Source organism: Camellia sinensis, chromosome 1 (genome assembly GCF_055761805.1).
Source record: "Camellia sinensis isolate YWXY chromosome 1, ASM5576180v1, whole genome shotgun sequence".
Lineage (NCBI taxonomy): Eukaryota > Viridiplantae > Streptophyta > Magnoliopsida > Ericales > Theaceae > Camellia > Camellia sinensis.
In genome coordinates, this window is record NC_138961.1 from 100,014,530 (window position 1) to 100,038,426 (window position 23,897).

The 23,897-nt window shown below is 37.8% G+C and overlaps 1 pseudogene across 1 annotated transcript in view; it reads left to right on the forward strand.

The window, feature by feature from the left end:
- The window catches only part of LOC114292846 (tripeptidyl-peptidase 2-like), a 40,231-nt pseudogene extending 20,830 nt beyond the window's left edge, over positions 1–19,401 (forward strand). The window contains exons 14-19 of the transcript XR_014353223.1: positions 9,177–9,305; positions 9,447–9,547; positions 9,648–9,765; positions 17,761–17,840; positions 18,058–18,130; positions 19,165–19,401. The product of XR_014353223.1 is annotated as a tripeptidyl-peptidase 2-like (transcript). The remainder of the gene's footprint in view (positions 1–9,176; positions 9,306–9,446; positions 9,548–9,647; positions 9,766–17,760; positions 17,841–18,057; positions 18,131–19,164) is intronic.
- Positions 19,402–23,897: the final 4,496 nt, after the last annotated feature.

The following is a 23,897-nucleotide window of genomic DNA, read 5'->3' on the forward strand; positions in this document are numbered from 1 at the left end:
GTACTGTTACATATAAGCATTTGTTTTCTGTTAAAATGGCCCTGATAGAAAGTTTAGCCTTGCTGATTTCCCTTCAGTAAAACTTTATTGTCAAAAACAGGGATCTAGAGAACCAGCAAATTATTGAACAAACTACAAATTATAAACTCGCAGCTTGACGACAATACCTAAGCACTTAGGTGTAACAATGGCAATCACGCAAACAGTGAAATGCAAAATTTCATAATATTTTTACTTAGTAATTTTTATAAGCATTTCATTTTACCTTGTTTAAAATTATGAAAAAGAAAATAAAAAATAAAATAAAATAGAAGATAAAGAAAAAATCTCTTCCTCGAAAATTTTCTTAATATTTTTTATGCAGCAACTACAAGAGACATACATCCCATAAATTTAATTTCTGTTTTTGTGTGGATCTTTATAACTAGCTTAGCAGGGAGAGTTTTATGACATTGGCAGCAGCCAGTTATTTTCTGTATGAACCCTTCTATTTTTATGATTTGCTTCACCAAAGTAGTGGTCGTGAATTTTATATTCTCTTTTTTAAATATGAGTCAATTTGATAGCGGGTACAGAAGTAAAAGCGTTGCCCTGGCATTGTCACATATATATATATATATTTTGTGTCTATAATGCCTGGAATTTCTGTGAGTGCCAATTTTTTTGTTGTTTACCTTCCTATATATTTATGTTGGCCAGCTGTATTTGCTTGTTTTTTCTTTGTGAATTTGGCTATGTCAAATTAGGTGCTAATCCTTGTCAATCTAATGTCACTCCCTTGTAGTTTGAGGTTTTATAAAGGCAGAAGCTGTTGTTTATTTTATTTATTTTATTGTCTTTTATTTTCATTTATTATTTCTAATATTGTGATAGGAAGTGGCCTTATTCCTTTATTCATCTTAAAGCCTTTTCTGTGTTTTTTATATCAATTTTTAGATTGAGTTTCATGGGATTAATATCAACAAAGAGGAAGTGGTACTAGACGGAAGGGACACACCAGTTAAAATTGATGTGATGTAGGACAGCTTGCTGAATTTTTAAAACAGAAGCTATTTGAAGGCTCAAACAGTGAGTAAGGTTTTAATGGTTAAATTGAAGGCTGATAGGTAACATAAGGGATTAGGGTTGATTTGGGGGTGACAGGATAGAGTTTTGATGTTGAAAAGTGCACTTTTAGAGGATTGTGAATAGTAGCCCAAGAATAGTAACTTGGGTCTATGCGCAAAGAAGAAGAAAGAGAAGTAAAAGACAGAGAGAGAGAGGTGCTTCACCCTCACAAGGGTTAGGTCAACCACAAACACTATTTCAAATTCTCATAATATCGACTCGTTTTTGAATTGTTGAGATTACACATGTATTTACATGCTAGAGACTCCTAATCCTACAAGGACTATCAAATTTAGAAACTAAGAATTTTTGACAATTACTAATATTGTAGACCAACTAGGACTCCAAATAAAATTCAAAGAACATTAATTGACTTGCAAGACAGCCCATGGACTATGACTAACTACTACTCATGTCCAACAATTATTGAAATTACCATAGCACCTCCCATGTACTTGAACCTAATATGGTGACATAAAATTGTCCACCACTAATTAAAAATAGGCACTATCAAAGACTCAAATTTATTCCAAAATTTCAGTCCATGATGTCATATATATGCTCCACATGAAATTCCAAATTTTCCCTTTTTCTTCTTTCCATGGTCTTCATTTTGTTTACCTTCCTATATGCTTATATTGGCTAGTTGTATTTCTTTCTTTTTTCTTTGAGAAAATTGGTGAAAAGTCCATTTTAAAAAGTGGGTACAAGGCATTAGATCCAAGGTAAAATCTTATTTGGTGATAAGTACATGCGGGGAATGTCGTATCAATACATGAATATGTGCAAAGGCATTTAATGGATACACAGGAGAGGATGAGAGTTTACAGGGGAAATTAGTTAGAGGTGAAAATTGAGCACATGATTATTATAATTCAGATTGATGAAGCGTCAAGAGGAGAGCTAGTGGAGATCATTGAAAGGAACCGAATACGAAGTTTCTCTCTGAAGATTGATATGGGAGGAGTTTTTTGGGCAATGCAATCTCTGAGAGAAGCATGGGGGAAAATCAAGGACAAAAGATTTTTCAGCAAATACAATAGTAAATCAGCAGTGTTTTGTTTACAGAGGTTCAACAAGAAGAGAGGAATTTTCATAGATCCAAATGGATTTCAGGGGGAAAATGCAGTAACATTGTGATTTTGGCAGGAAATAATAGTTTTGGTTGGGCAAAAACTGCTCAGATGCTTGGAAGAATTATTAATAGAGATTTCAATGATAAGACGAAGGAGGAGGATATGAGGAAAATGATTAGGGAACGGGAGAGTCAGAGAGGGAGTTTGATGAATAGGGCTCAAGGAGGTTCTTCTCATGTTGATCACGATGAATGTCAGAAAACAGGGATAAACAGAGCATGATTGTATGTTGACTTATTCAAAGCTAAATCATCAAAACAAGAGAGATTATCTAATGATTTGGATATAGGTCGAGTTGTGGTCTGTACTAGAAGTGATTTTTTCATCAGCCTGGATCAAATTGAGAAGGAATTGAGCAAATATCTTAAGCAAATTATCGTTCTTCATCCATTCCAGTTAAATCGAGCTTTGTTCTTTGCTAAAAACAGTGAGGATGCGGAATCCTTTGGCCAATATGGTTTGCGCTTCTTTGATAAAGGGATTGCGGTGACATTGGAGAAATGGATGGGAGATAAGCACAGTTCTTCGGAGGTTATTGCATCGTATGGAGGTTGGATTGCTGTTTGTGATCTACCTTTCAATTTGTGGAACCAAGGGACTTTCGAGTTGATTGGAAAAAAGTGTGGAGGTTTATTGGTGATTGATCGATGAACCAAAGCATTCGATAACCTTTTTGAAGCAAGACTGAAGGTACGAGGCTCTGATTGTGGCTTTTTGCCAGCGAGAATGGAGTTGGAGATTGTTGGGATCTCTGTTTAAATTCACATTAAGCCATTGTCAAGACTTGTTAGGAAGAAGGTGGACCAATGACAATGGATTTTCTAGCAAGATTTCTTAGGCAGATCCAACAGTGGAGGTGGGGAAGACGAAACGTTGGAGGGGATGGGCAGGACACGTGGCATATACATAAAGGGAAACAGTTACGATGTCAGAGGATCAGAGATCGAGGTGGAATCGAAGCGTCAAAGGAACTTGAATTGAACGAGATGTTCTCTGAGAATGCGGAAGAGGTTAGAAGGGAGGAAGAGGATTTTGTTGGGCTGAATAAGTCTCAGGGTCAGAGCCCAGATGATCTTCGAATGTTAAATGGGCTTGGCAAATTTTCAGCCCATGGCTTTGCATAGGGGCTACAGTTAGAAGTTGGGCCAAGATTAGAAATGAGCCCATTTGCTATTATAGAAGAAGGGGATCAGCACAATTGCCCATTATTAAGACAAAGAGGGTCAATCTTCTCAAACCCATGCTTTCAACCAAAGGGAAAATGGGTTGGATCATGATATTTTTGCTATTATAGAAGAAGGGGATCAGCACAATTGCCCATTATTAAGACAAAGAGGGTCAATCTTCTCAAACCCATGCTTTCAACCAAAGGGAAAATGGGTTGGATCATGATATTTCACGGGTTAGGGTTTCTTCTTGTTCGCCCGATGCACTTGATGGAGGAGGAAGAAGCTTGATGGTGGTGTGAGGCCTAGCGAAGCCCTGGGTGATAGGCAAAAGATCTATGAGGTCCCAAATCAATCCTCAACGAGTCTAAAATTCATTTGGGCTTAACAGACATTGTCGACAGATTGAAGGATGATGCTCTGTTATGAGGAATCTTGATGGCTGAGTAGGAGGTAGGAGGAGAGGTTGTGATACTTAATGATGAGGTCATTGGGAGAGATCAATTGGTGGATGATGTGGAGGAAGGAAAGTACAATACCCATGAGGTGTTACAAGCTCTTGAAGGCTACGGGTCAATGGATAGCTCAGATGAGTTGACATTTCCAGAGGATGAAGATGATAATAATGAACTGTTAGAGGAAGATTTTGATCCCAAATTGATTTGGCTTTTCCAAGATGATGAGGTTCTGTCATCTTCTTGTGCAAGGTTCACTGAGGTCCTAGACAGTGAGAAGGCCTTAGACTCCGAAAAGATTGATCAAGCAGAGAGAAGGTTTGGAGATTCACATTATTCTGGTTCTAAGCACACTATGAGGCCTGAGGGTGAGGAAGTCAAAAAGTATGTGACTCTTTTGACAGGGACAATATGGATTCTTCACTTCCTAATCATTTGCAGTGTATTCAATCTGAGTCAGTTCTGGGGGGGAGGGGGAGTCACTTTTGGGTTCTTTTTCTCACATCCTAGTAGAGTGGTTTCTACCAAGAATGACAATTTGCCTCAGTTATTTACGAGTAGGTCCTCTACCATTGATAGGTCGAACCCACAGGCGATTAACATGGATAACCATAGGAATGATCTTCAGATGGAAGTATCTACTAATCATAGGCTTCAAGAGAGCAATGTTCTTGGGAATGGTGATGATGAATCTGAGATTTGGTTGAGGAAAATGAGCAAATATGGGTCTTTCCCTTTGGAGGAGGGAGAAGTGCCTCACTTTGTACAATTGCGTGACACTCTTGGTCTGTCACTAGTTAGGAACAATGGAAATAAGCCTAGGTCTAGGAGTGTGGGGTGTGCGTCTCAGGGGGGTAGTAGTCATAGAAGTTCAGGCCTCAGAAAAGGGATGAGGGAACTAAGGAATCTTGAAAGTGGCATCAATTATGAGGGTCGGGGGAAAGAGACAAGAAGTGATGTTGGTTGTCGATGAAGATTTTGAGTTGGAATGTTGGAGGACTGCAGTCCTGTAGGAAAAGGGGTAATTAAAGAGTTTTTGAAAGTTCATCAGCTAGATATAGTGATGTTTCAAGAGACGCAGTGTGAGAATTGTGATAGGGTTTTCATTAGGAGTGTTTGGGTGATCTGATTTAAGATATGGGCTGTTTTACATTCTAGTGGGAGATCAGGGGGAATTTTGATTATGTGGGACTTTCAGTTGCATCGGAGTGTGAGATAGTTGTTGGGGTTTTTTCATTGTCTATTAGATTTAGGAACCAGGATAACAAGGAATGGTGGTTGACAGGGATTTATGGTCCCAACAGGCCTAGTAGTCGTCAGGCATGGTGGGAGGAGTTAGCGGTTTTATTTGGGTTGTGTTCTCCTAATTGGTGTGTGGATGGGGATTTCAATGTGGTTCGGCTTAGTTCGGAAAAACTCAATAGGGTTTCCACAAATAGGAGTATGCGGAACTTTGATTCTTTTATAAGGGGGAGTGATTTGATTGATTTTTCCTTGAGTAATGCTCGGTTCACATGGTCAAATCTTCAAGAGAATCTTGTGTGTTGTAGGTTGGATAGATTTCTTCATACTTAAGGGTGAGAGGAGTTGTTTCTGGATATAAGGCAAGAGGCAGGGCTAAGAGTTGTGTTAGACCATTGCCCGGTGATTCTTGAGAGTTGTCCTTTTAAATGGGTTCCCACCCCTTTTTGAGAACATGTGGTTGGAAAATCGATATTTTAAGGCGTATTTTAAGGATTGGTGGGATAGTGGTACCGTCCATGGGTGGGAGGGTTTTAAGTTTATGCGGAAGTTGAGAGGAGTCAAGGATAAATTAAAGATTTGGGAGCGTGAAGTTTTTGGGGATTTAAATTAAGTGAAAGCAGAGTTAGTTCGGGATATTTGAGGAATTGGATGTGAAGGAATTGTTGGGGGTTTATCTAGGGATTTAAGGGATAAGAAATCATTGCTCAGGATGAAATTAGAAAAGCTTGTTTTTAGAGAGCAGATTTTTTGGGGACAAAGAGCTAAATTGAAATGGGTTAAAGAGGGTGATACCAACTCTAGATTTTTTCATAGAGTTGTGTCGGGCAAGAGGAAGAAGAATTTCATCAAAAATTTGGAGGTGGGGCAGGGTGTGGTGGTGAGTAAGGAGGAGCTTATTGTTAAAGAGATTTTAGGGTTTATTGTTAAAGAGATTTTTTCATAGGAGGAGCTTATTGTTAAAGAGATTTTCAATTTTTATTCAAATCTCTATTCTGACGAAAGAGTGGATCATCCAGGGATCGAAGGTCTTAGTTGGGCTCTTGTGGAGGCGGCGATAACTAGTTGGCTTGAGAGACCCTTTGATGAATGTGAGGTGAGACAGGCTGTATTTGAGTGTGAGAGAGATAAGGCTCCAGGTCTGGATGATATTTCAATGGCTATATTTCAAGATTGTTGGGATATTGTGCAAGGGGATCTTATGAGAGTGTTTGGTGAGTTCTTCGAAAGTGGGGAGGTTAATTTATGCACCAATACATCCTTCATTTGTCTAATTCCCAAAAAGGAGAAGTCGGTCAAGATTGGGGATTTTTGACCAATCAGCTTGGTTACATCACTCTACAAAATTCTAGCAAAGGTGCTTTCTAAGAGATTTAGGGTGGTCCTTGGGGAAACCATTTCTTCTACATAGAATGCCTTTGTGCGAGGAAGGTAGATAGTGGATGTAGTCTTAGTAGCTAACGAAGTAGTTGAGGAGTATAGGGGATTACGTAAGGAGGGTGTTGTTTTTAAGGTTGATTTTGAAAAAGCATACGACCATGTTAATTGGGACTTTGTAGATGTCGTTTTGTAAAGGAAGGGGTTCGGATCTAGGTGGAAAAGGTGGATTTGGGGGTGTTTGTCATCATGCATTATGTCGGTCATTGTGATTGGCAAGGCCGGGGATTCTTTTAGAGCATCTAGGGATCTAAGGCAGGGTGATCCTTTATCACCATTTTTGTTTAATCTAGTCGCTGATGTGTTGGGTTGGATTATTGATATAGCTGGGGATAAGGGTGTCATTGAGGGTTTTGTGGTGGGGAGGGATTGGATTGGAGTCACTCATTTGCAATTTGTGGATGATACTATATTTTTCTCATCAAAGGAGGAAAGTAGGTGGGTAGTTTGCTAAAGATTTTGAGAATTTTTGAAATTGTGTCGGGCCTCAAGGTCAATCTTAGCAAGAGTAATGTTTTGGGTATTAATTTGGGAGATAGCTTTGTGCAAAGTACAAAGGGTGGCAGATATGTTGGGATGTTCCATTGAATCCTTTCCTCTCAAATACTTGGGGCTTCCATTGGGAGGAGATCCTAGATTGACGTCTTTTTGGGAGCTTGCTCTTGTCAAAATTCGGGAAAGAATGGAGGGATAGAAGCGAGCTTTGTTGCCTAGGGGAGACGATATACTTTGGTACCGTTTGTATTACGTTATGTTCCTACTTATTTCTTGTCCATATTCAAAATTTCAGTTAGCATTGTGAGGAACATTGAGAAATTGATGAGAGATTTTCTTTGGGAAGGGTGTGATGAGAGAAAAAGGGTTCATTTGGTTACGTGGGAGACTGTTTCTCTCCCTAGAGATAAAGGGGGCCTAGCTATAGGGAATATCATTGCTAGGAATATTGCTCTATTGGGCAAGTGATTGTGGAGATTCCCTGTTGAAAGTGAATCGGTATGGTGTTCAGTTGTTAAAAGTAAGTATGTAGTTCATCCCAATGGTAGAGATTTTAACGCGGTTAATAGAAACAATTGTTGTTCACCGTGGAAGTACATTTCTCGTTTGTATCCACTTGTGTCTAACTTTTTTTCATTCAAAGTGGGAAATGGGAAGAGTTATCTGTTTTTGGGAGGATGTTTGGTTGAGGGATATGTTTGTTTGATGGAGCTTTTCCTCTTCTTTATCGGTTGGTTCGTTCTCGGAATGTTTCAATAGCGACGGTGGCATACTCTTCTATGGCACCCATCCCTTGGAATTTTGACTTCTTTAGAAACTTAAACGATAGGGAGGCTGCTGAGTTGGCATCTTTGTTGGTATTACTTGATGGGGTTTCTCTCTCTCTTCCTCTTGTGACATTAGGGTTTGGAATCTTGTTTCTTCAGGGGTCTTTTCCTATAAGTCCTTTTTTCATAAGCTTATTTGATAATCCCTTTGTTCCTTTGTTTCCCATTCGTAAGAAAATTTGAAAAGCAGTCGTCCCTTTTAAAGTGAAGTTTTTCATGTGGTCGTTAGCTCAAAAGGGTGTCACAACTAATGATGTTTTTCAAAGAAGGCGGCCAAATCACTCTCTTTGCCCTCAATAGTGTGTGATGTGCAAGAGGAATTTGAAGGTAGCGGATCATCTATTCCTTCATTGCCCGGTTGCTTATGGATTATGGCAGCATCTATTCAGCTTAGGAGATGATCAGTGGGTTGCTCCGCGAGAATGCATTCAAATGATTCTTGTTAGGTTCAAAGGGTTTGGGAGTACCAAAAGAGCCAAATCACTGTGGTCATGCATTGTGTTTGCTATTTTCTGGATTATATGACTGGAGAGAAATGTAAGACTCTTTGATGGCAAGGAATCAAATGAAGAGGTTTTGTGGGATAGGGTGGAATATGTGGCTTCGTTTTGGGCATTTGTATCCCCTCCTTTAGGGATTAGGCTGTTGTTTGCCATCTCTAATGCTAGTAGCTTTGTGCTTTTGTTTTGTTCTTTCTCATCCTTTGTGCGAGGACTTCTTGTCCTCTTTCTCTCTCTTTCTTTTTTAATAAAATTTGTTGTTGCTCAAAGAAAAAAAAAAAAAGAAAAGTCGCCAGCACCGGAAAAGTCGGCGGTGGCAGGAGGAGGTGGTCGTCGTGAGGTAGAGAAATGTGTGATATTCAACGGATAGGTTGTTGAATGAGTGACATGTGTCACATTTCAATAGATAGGTTGTTTGGTGAATTTCAACATATAGGAAAATAAGCTTGGTAAATTTCAACAGATAGACAAATTAGGTGATTTCAAGAAATAAGGTGATAGGTTGATTTCAACAAGTAGTTGTCTTTTTAGACAAATTGTGTCATTTTGACCTAAAGAGAATAGAGCTTGGGCCTAATGGCCCAAAAGATTTAGAAATGGACTTATGGCCCGAGTGCCTTTTTTATTTTGTGAATTTGGCTATGTCATATTAGGTGCTCATCTTTGTCAATCTAATGCCACTCCCCTGTAGTTTGAGATCTTATTATTTTATTTTATTGTCTTTTATTATGTTTTATATTGTGGTAAGTGGCCTTATTCCTTTGTTCTTCTTAAAGCCTTTTTCTGTGCTTCTTATATCATCATTTTTTAGATTGGGTTTCATGGGATTAATATCAACAAAGAGGAAGTGGTACTAGATGGAAGTGATGCCCCTGTCAGAATGGATGCTGAAGCTCTTCTATCCTCTGAGAAACTTGCCCCAGCTGCAATTCTAAGCAAGGTGAAGTTATTACCTGTAGTACAATATTTTTGGGGGCTCATGTATTCTTTTAAAATATATTTACATATGGTGGTGTGAGTTGTCATGTATTTTTATTTATACAAGATGGTGTAAATTTTTGGGGGTTCATTTATTTTGCAGATACGAATCCCATACTGTCCTATTGATACTAAACTGTGTACCCTTCCAACAGATCGTGACAAATTGCCCTCAGGCAAACAGATTCTAGCATTAACATTAGCGTGGGTTATGCTTTTACTCCTCTTTTTTTTTTTTTTTTTTTTGCTTCATCTAAAGACACCTCAAATACCATGTAGATTCACTCGTGTTGTTGTGCTGCAGTTACAAGTTCAAATTAGAAGATGGAGCTGAAGTAAAACCTCAAATCCCCTTACTTAACAATCACATATATGATAACAAATTCGAGTCTCAATTTTATATGATTTCTGATTCAAACAAGGTAATCATTGATATTCATTGTTAAATGTATCATGAGATTTTAATGTGCTTCTTGTATGTGTCTTACTATGCTTGTTATTAGAAGGTTCCCACATAAGTCAAATGCACTTCCATTTTTATCAAGTCGTATTTGTTAGATCACCATTAGTCTAAAGCTTAAGCTGTTAGGAAATGAGTCCAACAACATATTTAAAGCTCTCCGACATCCTTCCTCACTCCCCTCTTGCACGTGGAGATTTAAATATTCAAACATGTAGAGAAATAGAATGCAAATGGGGAAACAAAATACAAATAGAGAGACATGAACCGATGGCATCTCCTAATCTGAGCTTTGATACCATGTTAGATTACCACTAGCATGTCAAGTTCAACAATATTATACTCACTAGGATAAAGTTTGACCATATATGTTTTATGAGGTGTGATGCTTGGGTTTGAGTCTTACTACTACAAGTGCAACATCCCTTCTCCTATTGCCCTTCTACTGATTGTAAAAAGAAACCCGGGGGGGGGGGGGGGGGGGGGGTGTGTGTGTGTGTGTGTGTGGAAGAACTTATATTTATTTGCCATCCTTCAAATGCAGCAGATGGTGCATGTACTAATGTAGTTAGAATTAGTATGGTTGTTACGTTTCTAGTACCATAAGAGTTAGTTGTTTCTTTTATCCTATAACTAGGTGGTTAGGCGGCCTCTCTAGTATTCAGTTGATATTTTTAATTGTATTTCAAAGCTTTGAGCTCTTGTATCTCTGTTTAGATATTTTCTCTCTAATGAAATATCTTTCCTAAATTGGTTCCATCATTTTGGTATTAGAACATAGGTTTTATATCCAAATTGTTCTTAATTGAAGCTAAGTTCCTCAATCAGATAAAAGAAAGAAACCGTACCTGTTCTACTGTTCGTGTCATCCCAGTTAAATTTGACTTTGGCATCGTAATATGTCCGTTGTTAGTCGATCAGACTTCACATAACCCTCCAATGCTAATTTGAAATCCAATTTTGACCTTCGATGGAGAATCAAGTGCCCTACTGTAATGATTGTCAAGGTTGGCTGTGAAGGCCTTCATTCTTGAATTTGTGGATCAAATTAGGATTCACTACTACGATTCCAAATTGAATGAGGTGCAATTTTTGTTCACAACTTCGAATCCTGGTTTAATCACGGTTTGAACTTTGACTCTGGATCGAATCTCATATCGCAATCAGTCAAACTTAGAATCATCTCATTGAAGCACGTAAACTCAACTGGTAGAAGGTTCTTGAGCGAAGCTGTTCTTGAATTGCCAAGATATTAGTTGATATGGTTGTGAATCCATTTTTGTGTAATGTTCTAGAAAGAAATTAGTCATTCTTTAGCTCATTGTAATTCAGTTGTAAATTTGATATTGTTTTGGAGGGAGAGTTTGTTAGTTCAGTTAGACGATTAGGAGTTGATTCTAGTTACAAATAGCTGTGTTAGAGAGAAGGGTGTTCATTGTAATATGATATTTTCTTGGTTTTGAATAAGAGAGGTAGCTCTGCTTGATCCTGTTTCTTTCTATTTTCCATTTTAGCCTTCTTCTTCCATGGCTGTAGCATTTAGTATCAGGGCTGGCGTTGTCAGCCTGTGAAAGTAACCAAAGAAATGGCAGATGGGAATAGACAGCAGGAATAAAAAAGAATGGAGGAGGCAATTCAATCTCTCAAAGAGAATGGCGAAAAGCAAGCACAGGATATTAGGGATATCAAGAAATCAGTGAAGGATATGAATGAAATCAAAGAAATGATCACAGCAATGAGCATCAAATACGATCAGGTGGCATCTAGGGTTTATGGGTCTCATCAAGAGATTAAGGAAACATCTCAGGTATGGGTTCAAAACCCTTAATCATTCAATCAATTTCAAACCTGTTATACTACAATTGAGTTCCCCAAATTCTGTGGAGAAGATCCAATGGGTTGGATTTACAAATGTGAGAGATTCTTTGATTATAATGCAACTGAAAATGGAAATAGGGTAAAATTGGCTTCACTGAATTTGGAAAACAAAGCCCTTCAATGGTTCCAATGGTTTGAGAAATGTCACAATCAAATCAATTGGAACACATTCAAAGGAGTAGTTTCCAGATTTGGCCCTAATTCCCATGAAGATGCAATGGGGGATTTAACCAAATTGAGGCAAGTCACATCTGTTAGGGCTTACCAAGAACAGTTTGAAGAACTAGCCAATCAAACCCGGAATTTGCCAGAAACTTTCTTCATCAGTTGTTTCATCAGTGGCTTAAGGGATGATATCTAGGCTGGGGTACTGATGTTTAAATCCAGTTGCATCAACCAGGCTATTGGATTGGCCAAGTTACAAGAGAGCAGTATTGAAGCAATCACCAAGAGATCTAGACAAGGGTTTAGGGTCGCAAAAACTCCATCATCTAGTATGTCTATGTCTAGGCCTAACCTGATGGTGAGTTCCGTTGCTCCTAATTGAAGAGAATTACCCAAGGAGTTGGAAGAAAAGAGGGCAAAAGGCTTGTGTTTCAAATGTAATGAAAGGTATACAAGAGGCCATCTCTGCAAGAGAAAGCAACTGTATGCTATGGAAGGAGAAATAGAAGACCAAGAACAAGAACAAGATGAGGAGGGGGAGGAAGGAGTACAGATTCCAGAAGAGGAGCTGTAGACTTCAATTAATGCTTTATCTGGTTCAGTCTCCTACGGAACTATGAGGGTAAGAGGGAATGTAAAGAAAAGATTAATCATGATCCTTATAGATTCAGGTAGCACCCATTATTTTTTGAGTCCAGATGTGGTTAAGAGGGCAGGAATAGATGTTACAGTTACAGATCCTCTTCCAGTTTCAGTAGCTGATGGAACTAAGTTGTTGAGCACAGCTGTATGCAGGGGATTCAATTGGGAAATGCAGGGTACTAGTTTTCAAACTGATATGTGGGTATTGCCACTCAAAGGGTGTGACATGGTCTTAGGCGTTCGGTGGTTGGCAATGTTGGGACCAGTCAAGTGGGATTTCAAGAACTCGAGCATGGAATTTTGCTTGAATGGAAGAAAACATGCATTGAGGGGTGGTAAGGAGGAGGAATTGACAGTCATTGGCCCTAAGAAAATGCAGCAACTTCTCAAAAAACAGGCTCAAGGAGTTGTGGCACAAGTTTTCTCTTTGTAAGTGGACAGCCATGAAGCAACAATTAACCCAATATCGGAGGAAATCTTGGGCCGGTATAGTGATGTATTCCAAGATCCTAAAGGCCTACCTCCAGTGAGATCTCATGACCATCATATACCACTCAAACCTGAAATTGAACCAACCAATACAAGACCTTATAGTTACCCTTATTTTCAGAAATCTTAGATAGAAAAGCAAGTTAAAGAAATGCTTCAATCAGGGGTTATCAAAGCCAGTGAGTCCTTATTCATATCCTGTGTTGTTGGTCAAGAAAAAGGATGGAAGTTGGAGAATGTGTGTGGATTATAGGCATTGAACAAAGCTACTGTAAAGGATGAATTCCCAATTTCAGCAATAGATGGACTTTTGGATGAATTGTGGGGGGCCAAATATTTCTCTAAATTGGATCTACGGGCTGGGTATCACCAAATTAGAGTTCATTCCCCAGATATTCCAAAAACAATATTTAGAACTCATGATGGGCCAATGCTCCTTTTACCTTCTAGAGTCTCATGACTGAAGTTTTTAGACCTCATTTAAGAAGGTTTATACTGATATTTTTTGATTACATACTTGTTTATAGCAGTTCATGGACAGAACATTTGCAACATTTGCAACATTTGCAACATTTGCAAGTGACATTACAGCTTGTAAGAGCTCATCAACTATTTGCTAAAAGGTCCAAGTGTGTATTTGGCAAACAAGAAGTGGAATACTTGGGTCACTTGGTTACAGATAAAGGTGTTTCAGCAGAATCTACAAAGATCTCCGCCATGACCAATTGGCCACTTCCCAAAACAATCAAGGAATTTAGAGGCTTCCTAGGACTTATAGGATATTACAGATCGTTTGTTCAAGATTATGGTAAAATGGCTGCTCCATTAGACCAGTTGTTGAGAAAGGATTCTTTCCAATGGACTAAGGAAACATCATCAGCCTTTTCATAGCTCAAAACCACAATGACCACCATTCCAGTTTTGGCTTTGTCAAACTATACCAAAGAAATTACAGCTTGTAAGAGCTCATCAACTATTTGCTAAAAGGTCCAAGTGTGTATTTGGCAAACAAGAAGTGGAATACTTGGGTCACTTGGTTACAGATAAAGGTGTTTCAGCAGAATCTACCAAGATCTCTGCCATGACCAATTGGCCACTTCCCAAAACAATCAAGGAATTTAGAGGCTTCCTAGGACTTATAGGATACTGCAGATGGTTTGTTCAAGATTATGGTAAAATGGCTGCTCCATTAAACCAGTTGTTGAGAAAGGATTCTTTCCAATGGACTGAGGAAACATCATCAGCCTTTTCCTAGCTCAAAACCACAATGACCACCATCCCAGTTTTGGCTTTGTCAAACTATACCAAAGAATAGAAACAGATGCATCTGGAAAGGGATTGGGAGCAGTGCTCATGCAAGAGGGACACCCTATTCCTTTTTGGAGTAAAGGCTTATCTGAAAGAAATCAAGCATTATCTACATATGAGAATGAGTTGATGGCAGTAGTCTTGGTAGTCTTGTAATGGAGGCTTACCTCTGATGGAGGCATTTTATAGTCAGAACTGATCACCAAAGTCTGAAATACCTGCTGGAGCAAAGGGTAGCAACCCTATGTCAATAAAAATGGATCATGAAGTTACTTGGTTATGACTATGACGTTCCACCATCGTGTGACAATACTTAACAACAAAAAAAGAAGAATGAAATTCAAAGAAGACATTATTATAAAGACAAAATTGATGAACAGAAAGCAGGTTGTGATTGATGTTAGGAACGTGTAAAATATTAGATAAAACAAAGGAACGAGATGAGGAATTTAAAGTAGAGGACCAAACACCAGAAATGGTCAAACCTGAACCGTCACCTAACACAATCTGATCTAGGCCAGAATATTCCGAATGGAGATGAAGATTGTTTAAGTCTGCAGTGAGGTGATTGGTACAACCAGAATCAACGGTCCATGAATTCGTATGCGGATTAGCAGCAATATAGGAGGGGTGTTCACCTATGAAGGCATGATTAAACTGTTTGAGGACAAACTTTGGCGGAGTGGCCTGATTGGCTACATGGTTGACATAGAAAATGATAGGATTGACCACCTTTAGGGTTGGGATTGCGATGGCCATTATAGTTGTTGCAACCATGACCATGATGATTGCCACGATCATTGTGGTTAGAGTGAAACCTAGTAGATGGTTCGCAAGTTGCATTATTGGCCATGGGAGGGAGCATATCGGAACTAGCACTGTCAGCAAGATGAAGTTCTTGAGTAAGAGACCATGAAGATCATCAAATGAGATATGATCTGCCCGTGTCTTAATGGAGTTGCAAAAATCCTTTTAGTCAGGGCCTAAGCCTTTGAGAATTGCAAGAACAAGGTCTTCATCGACTAATGGTCGATTAATAGTGGCAAGGTCATCAGCAATTGCTTTAATAGCTTGCAAGTAGGTGGAATTGGAATCAGTGCCACGTTTGAGATTAGACAAACGATCCTTAAGATGAAGGATGCTAGAACGAGAAGACAGGGCAAGAACATGAGCCAAAGTGTCCCATGCTTCCTTGGATTTGCTAGACCATGCGACAGCAGAAAAAATGGTTTCTGAAAGGGATAAAAAAATCCAACTCGGAATAAGTTGATCTTGTCGAGACCAAGTTAAATGATTAGACCCCTCTGGAGGACAAGGATAGCTGCCATGATATAGCCTTTGAGACCACAACCACGTAAGAATGAGAGGAGTTGAACAGGCCACAATGGTTAATTTTGCTGTGTACTTGTGCGGAAGATGAGGAGCAGCATTAATAGTAAGTAAAGATGGTTGACTGGATTTAGCCGTGGTTTTGGGGCGGGTGCATGCAGCAACTGTGGCAGTGAATTCAGTCATGTTGCGGGGAAAAAAAAAAATGATCGGTAATAAAAAATCTCAAGTGAGCACACGAAGCTTTGATACCATATAGAAGTAATCCCAAGAATAAATTCTCTCACACAACACATGGTGGAGAGTCCATGGATTTATACATAAGATGTATGGTTACAAATTGACATGTGTAGTTACAAATTGTGATAAGAACTAATACAATCTAATCTAATCAAACATATGTAGAGCACAAGAACAAAGACTCTAAGGTGATAAGTATTATCACTCTAAGGTGGATAGTTGTTATCCTTTACACCAACAACCACATAAAAAACTACACCTTGAGAGGCACGAAAGATTTTCAAATTCTTGTGTGGAATGGAAAGATAGGCACACTGGGTTTGTCAATGATCTTGTCAAATAAAGATCTACCAAAAACGAAGCTTGTGGAATGGAAAGATAGGCACACTCGGTTTGTCAATGGTCTTGTCAAAAAAGATATACCAGAAACGAAGCTGGAAGAATTAATGACCATACCTGCTTATGACACACATTTGGATCCAAAGAGAGATGATCAATTCAAAACACAATGAAGCTAACTCATTAGTCTCGCTATCATTAAGATTTCTAAAGAAATTAAAATTCCAAGAAATCGGTACAAAACTAGTGCATACCAAAGAAGAAATGGAAAGATTATGAGACTTAGCCACACTATATAAATGCAAAAAGTACATTTCTAACATGCTCATATCATTTCTACTTCTTACCTATGTTATATGGACACGGGTATGAGTACGGGCATGGGTGCCGGGTGCAATCAAACCTTACATTTAAGGGTACGTGAGCTCGGCAAAAAAATGTCATTTTTTTATGTTGTTAATATGTTATGTGAGATAAAATGTTGTTACATGTAACATTGAGTGTCAAAATTACATTTATAACAATTATACAACAATATGTACTTGTAATAATAGTGTTAAATAGAAATGTATAAGAAGTGTTCGATGAAAAGTATCTAACACACGTCCCATATCCTTGTCCAAGCGTTAGGTGTCCGGCATGGGTATTTAATTTATTTCGAAGAGTTTATGTAGCATAGCTTCTTACCATACTAGAACAAGATGTGCATAGAAGAGAATTGAAATCCCCTACCAAAATCAAAGAGGTGAGAAATCCAAAATTTGAAAGTGTGCCAAAATGCAAAACCATTCGGGTGGATGTGAAGTTGTCGAATCGATCTACAAATGTTTGTCCTTCACTTGAAGGTTGAAACTCAATCTTGGTAGCTCAAATCTTAGATAGAGAAAATGGAGTGTGTGCTTTGGGTCAGTTTTAGAGTGTGTGTGGGTGGAAATGAGATAGATATCTTGTTCATCCTTTATATACCGGGTGGTCAAATAGGTCACTTTTTGTGGTCAAAATGCATAGAAAGCTGCTCTTTCCCCTACATGACTGCTTGCGCAAACACTCCCTTGTTAGAGCGATTAATTAAAACTGTCAATATTTCATGTGTATGAAAAGGTAGCTCGAGCCCTTTTTCATTCGAGTGGTTCCCAAGGTCAAAATCCAACAAAACTGAAGCGAATGCTTGACCAATGTCAAAACTCAACGCCCAAGTCCTAATATAGTCCCTAAAGTTCGAAGTAGATGGTTCAATTGTTGACACGGTCAACCTACAAATGCCAAAACAGGACTCCAAAAAAGTAAATTACAAGAGTAATGTCAAAATCATAATTAAAATGAATTGAAAATTATGGATTGTTACATAAACTTTTTAAGAAGTGTCATTTGTTAACATAAAAGTTTTTATTTTCTGTTTTGTTCTATCTACCTCCATGCACCTTCGGCTTGCACGAATGTGCTGGACATTGGGCTGTTTTATTTTGAAATCATGCTTTAGCTAATCAAGTAGTAGATTACTTACTCCTGTTTGAGTGGATTTCTCTCTCCTCAGTTTTTCTTCATGTATTTTCTTTACAAATTGCAGCGTGTATATACAATGGGGGATGTCTACCCTAATTCTACTAAACTTCCCAAGGGTGAATACAAGTTACAGCTTTATCTGAGGTATGATCCTTATTTTCCCAATTAGCATGGACAACTTCACGCATACATGGTCATATTTGAAGAAAGCTAATAGACATTGTATAGATGTATCTCTTATTTAATTAATTAATTTATTTTTAATTGTTGATGACAACTTTTGAATAACCTTTAACTTCAATCAATATGTGTTTTAACTTTAGGTTGCGGCTAATTAGTGAACATGCTTGTCATGTTTCAGGCATGACAACGTGCAATACTTGGAGAAGATGAAGCAATTGGTGTTGTTCATTGAAAGAAATTTGGAGGACAAGGTAGGGTCTATCAAGCGTCTTATATCTAGATGTGGTGATGGTTTTCATAAAGAAGAACTGCTTTAGTAGCGTGGATCAAGTAATTGCTTAATGCATGCTTACCTGTAATTTTGGGCATCATTATATGCCTATTTTCATACTCATGATTTATAAATGCCATATGTGAGATATGCAGTTGTTAAATTGTTGACTTGGTCATCTCTTCTTTAGCAAAGTAATATTTTAAATCTCAATTCAATTTGTGGTAGAATAGAATCGTCTGATTCCTTTTTTGATCTTCTGATGCAATACAAAGTATAGTTGCAGATTCGATTATGGGTTAGAATCTATTGAAAAGATACTTATGAGCTTCTCTGTTACTTTCTGTTTGTTACAGTTCTGAGTACTATCTTGATGTCTTAGTTTGGAATTCCTGATTTTCATGCTAATGTCATGTTAGTTTTCCTTCTCCCAAATTTTGATATTAGATCTTACTGCTTTGTAGTCTTGGCTTATTATCCATTAGATCTGCCTAAAGGATTTTCTCCTGGGCTTCTTGAGATATTTTGTGCTTTACCTTCATCCTCATAATCTTGTGTGGGGGTGTTTGGTAGGACTTTTTTGAGCCAATTTATGGCTTCTAACTTTCAAAAAGTTATTTTGGACTGTTTGGTTAAACTTATTTTAAACAGCTTTTGATTCCAATAACTTATTTTAAGTCAAAAAAGCTGATTCTGAGAAGCTGCTCACTCCTTGTTTCTGATTATTAGCTTTTGCTATGGACATGTTAATTCACGGTTATACTCATAGATTTTTTTTATTTTTTATTTTTTTTTAAAAATAGAAAGACCCAAATGAATATTATTATTATTTTTTATGAGAAATGTAGACAAATAGTGAATAATAAAAAATAAAAGTTAATTGAAAAAGTTACTTCACAGTTTATTTAACAAATATTACTCAACAACTTGAATCTATAATCCAACAGTTACACCAAACAGATTAACAACTTCTAATTAAAGTCATATGAATTGAAACTGTCGTTGCTTGATCAGATTGGATGGGGTCATTTGGTGTCATATGAGCGGCAATGGATGCATGTTAGATTCCCAGCAAGTCTACCGCTTTTTTAAGATTGTGCATTGTTTTACAAGGTCGGGGGCATTATCTTGTGTAACCTGGTTTCCTATGGAAATCTTTTTGTTTTAGATTGATTTTTGCAAGGATAATTTCAAAATACAAATGAGATTGCATAACTAGATAATATAACCTTTATTCTTTTTTCCCTCTTCTTTTTCCGGTGCTTTGTGATCATTGTTGCGTCAATTTCCCTGATGCCAATTAGATCATTTCACAAGGAGTGGTGGAAACAACTATTATTGATTCTGCAATTTGAATTTTTTTCCCTGTGCTGGTTTCCTATGGAAATCATTTCCCTGATGCCAATTAGGTACTATAACCTTTTTTCTTTTTCTTTTTTCCCTGTGCTGTTGCGTCAAACCCCCCCCCCCCCCCCCCCCCTTTTTTTTTATAAGGAAAATTTAGTCAAAACCCTGGACCTTTGTTTGGTACATAATTGAACAAGGACAAAGTAAAATATATATATTTTTTTTCTTGGACAATATTGTCATAGTAACATGTTATTATGAATCAGAATAACATGTCATTACTCCTCTTCTATTTAACAGTAACATGTTACTCTGTCTCACAATAACATGCTATTTTGATTCACAATAGAGTAATGATACATACCTCTAATTTAAGAACTCTAAATGGAGCACTAATGAGGTGGAAGAGAGAGAGAGTAGAGAGAGATAGAGAGGAGTGTGGGTTCCACATTCACATGGGTACTCTCCACATCATTAGAGTTGTATTAGAGCTCTCAAACGTTATTGATAGGATCTTTTAATAAATTTTGATGAAAGAATTTTAAAAATATTAATTTTATTAAAAACTGACATCTAAATTAAATATTATATTATTTTAAAATATAATATTTTAATAATAGTGGTATATGTTAGATTTTTCAAAGAAGATTTTTTATCCTTGTCTTTAATGCGTTAAAACTTTGTTAGGAGAGAGATTTGACTAAATCCCTTTCTCTTTTTTTTTTTTTTTAAATAAAAACAAATTGAAATCCATGCTGTTATAGGATGAAACCATTTTTATAAAACTGCTAGTATTCTGAGTTGTCAAAAATCAATTTTATAAGAAAATGAAAATGAGTTTGTTTTTGAACTTTACCATTATTTTATTTTTCATTATTTTTATTATGAAAAAATGAAATCAGAAACTTAGAATGGCAATGAACAATGAAAACGAGCTCCAACAAGAGAAATTTTATAATACAAACTTTTGGTGTATCAGTCGTGACTTTTGAGATATTTGTTATGATTTAGTATTGGTTATGATTTATTGTTATTATTATTATTACGATCGAATTTTTTTTTGATTAAATTTCTTTTTAGAGGAATGTGAATATATTAAGCACAACCAACAAACAATAAAGATACACAATTTGGAATTCACCATAATATAGTTCTATATTAGAGGATTAGATTTTAGTCCTGCCATCGTCTTGCATTTTCAAGAGGGAAGTGACTCCTTGCGGAAGGGGGATCCCATGTGCTGTAAAGGAAATGAATTAAATACAGACATTATATATATGTCACGACTCCATTCCGCCCTTAGTAGCATGGTGCCGTGATGGCCAGTAATCTGAGATTACCGAAGGCCAACTTCCAAAATTCACACACAATCAGAGTATTACATATGGGGCTAACATGTGCGGAAGCAATATATACAAAACTAATTAGTCCATAAGAGCTGTGCAGAAGTCAAATGAAATGGCATACATCTTTACTTAGCTTTACAACTTGAATACAAATAAAATGAATTACAAAAATATATCTTGACCAAAAGGCTTCTCGAACCATCATATACAAAATACAGTGAAATGCAAGCTAAGAAGCATGATCTTCAAGATGCTACAAAATGCGAATCCGAAACAAGTTGCAAAGTACATCTAGGCGTCGCCGCCGTCCTGCTCATGAATGGTACTAGTAATAAAGGGTTTGCATGAATAATATCTGAGATCTTTATCAAAGCGATATGCATTATATCTTGTACAAAATCAAAGACAAAACAAGTTCATCTAACAAGTCTTTCAAGGCTTTCAAGTTTCAAGGGATGACACTAACAAAGGTTGTGCTACAAGTGTTTATAGTCCCCTAGCACGTACGGACTTTCAAAGATTGTGCTACAAATGCTTATAGTCCCCTAGCACGTACGGACTTTCAAAGGTTGTGCTACAAGTGCTTATAGTCCCCTAGCATGTACGGACTTTCAAAGGTTGTGCTACAACTGCTTATAGTCCCCTAGCACGTACGGACTTTTTCAAGAATGTCATCAAAACAAGATAATACTTGATATACAAAATAGGGATAATCGTTCATGCTTGACAAATACTTTCAAAACAAAGCAAAACTTTATCAAAACATTATAACATAGCTTTATTAAAAATACCACTCATATAGTTCTTCAACGTCGGGGTCAAGCGAGAGTCCAAGTCCTGACAAACACATGGCAAAGTCTATTGAATGTACTTTCAAACAAACTTTACATGAATGCAAATGATCAAACAAGCTTTACATGAATGCAAATGATCTCGGCATTCCTTCAAAACTAAGTCGAACCGAAACAAAACACTGTTTCTCATCTTGGGAAAACTTGCCGGGCACCAACAAGGTCTTGGCCGAGGTCCCACACCTCCTTGCCGAGGTTTGGCCCCCGATGGCCACATTCAAGGAAATGAAGTCCAGAAAATCTGGGTTTCCTTTTCTTGAAGAACATGAACATGAAGAACATGGATGCAAAGATCATAACTTGTCATTACAAAATCTGAGATTTCATGCTGTGAATTCAAAATCATGGACCTGGATACCCATACTCGAAGATTTTATGAAAACAAACACAAAAATATGAATCTTGATGCAAGCTTTCGGATCAAACAAGGCTTTTTATTCAAGAACACATGAATGACACTTTTTCTTTCTAAACTAAACTTTAAATCGATGCATGGCTTACAAATCGTGCTCGATCATGCAATGCAGCTAGATGAACAATAAGAACAACAAGAGTAGATTAAGATTCTAACCTCGAAACACGAATCAAACGGTTTGAACTCTAAGGAGCAAGCTTGAAAATCTATTTCCTCTCTAAGAATTTCTTCTCCCTCTTCTAGAGCTTCTCTCTCCTCAAGAACAAGGACATACAACAAAATGATACATTCCTCTCTCTGCTGGCTGATTTAACACTTAGCTCGGACACGTGACAACGGCTGGTTGGCTCTACTCAGAAAGGTGATTGAGTGAAAAGACAAGACTATGACAAAGTATGTTCAACAAGCAAGATGGCATAGGCACTTTGGCAAGTAATGATCTCGGCTAAGGAAGGATAACACTTGACCTAGCTGTGCCACACCTTGGCCTTGATGTGCCACACCTCGGTCTAGGTCATACCATTCCAGGAACAAGATCACTAGGTGCAAGGGTAACATCTTGGCCAATATGCCAAGGTGCGGGTGGAGGTTAACCAAAAGATTCCAAGATAGTCCTAGGTAGAAGAGATTCAAAGGTGCAACCTAGGCTTAGGATGACCTCGGCTAAACTCACACCAAGCAAGGAACAAAGCATGCAGTAACACTTAAGCAAGACAAAGACAAGATTTGAAATGCAAGCTTAACAAGACAAAATCATATAAATGCATGAGAGCATGACTAAGATGGAGTGAGGGTTGTTACATCCTAACCCCCTTAAAGAAGTTTGGACCCCAAACTTGAGTTACCTTGATTCGAAAACAATTCCAGATATCGGACTTCCATCTCTTTTTCCATCTCCCATGTAGCATCCATGCCGTAATGCTCTTTCCATTCGATTTTCACCATCGGTATCGACTTGTTCCTCAATTGTGTCACTTGTCTATCAATAATTCTCATTGGCTTTTTCTCGTAGCCTAAATCTTCATTAACCACAATCCCAGAATAATCAATTACATGCAGTGGATCCCGAATATACTTCCTCAACATCGAAATATGGAACACATTGTGAACTTGACTTAGTTCTGGTGGTAAAGCCAGTCCATAGGCAGCTGGGTTAACTTTCTCAAGTATTTCAAACGGCCCAATGTAACGAGGTGCTAACTTATCTTTCTTCCCAAATCTGGAAATTCCTTTCATGGGTGAAACCTTCAGGAATACATAATCTCCAACTTCAAACTCCAACTCTCTTCTTCTCTGGTCGACATAGCTCTTCTGTCGACTTTGAGCAGTTTTGATCCTTTGTCGAATGAGCTTAATCTTCTCGGTTGTAACTTGAACTAGCTCGGGACCAATCAAAGCTTTATCTCCCACTTCAGTCCAACATATCGGTGATCTGCACTTCCTTCCATACAAAGCTTCGTACGACGCCACGCCAATGCTAGCTTGATAACTGTTGTTATAAGCGAATTCTACTAACGGTAGATGTACTTCCCAACTTCCCTTGAAATCTAACACACATAGTCTGAGCATATCTTCGAGTGTCTGAATCGTTCTTTCTGTTTGTCCATCGGTCTGGGGATGAAAAGCTGTGCTAAACTTCAACTCGGTTCCCAAGGCTCTTTGTAAACTTTGCCAAAATCTAGAAACAAACTTCGGATCTCGGTCTGACACAATGGACATCGGCACTCCATAAAGTCTCACAATCTCATTCATATACAGTACAGCAAGTCGGTCCGCATTGAATGTAGT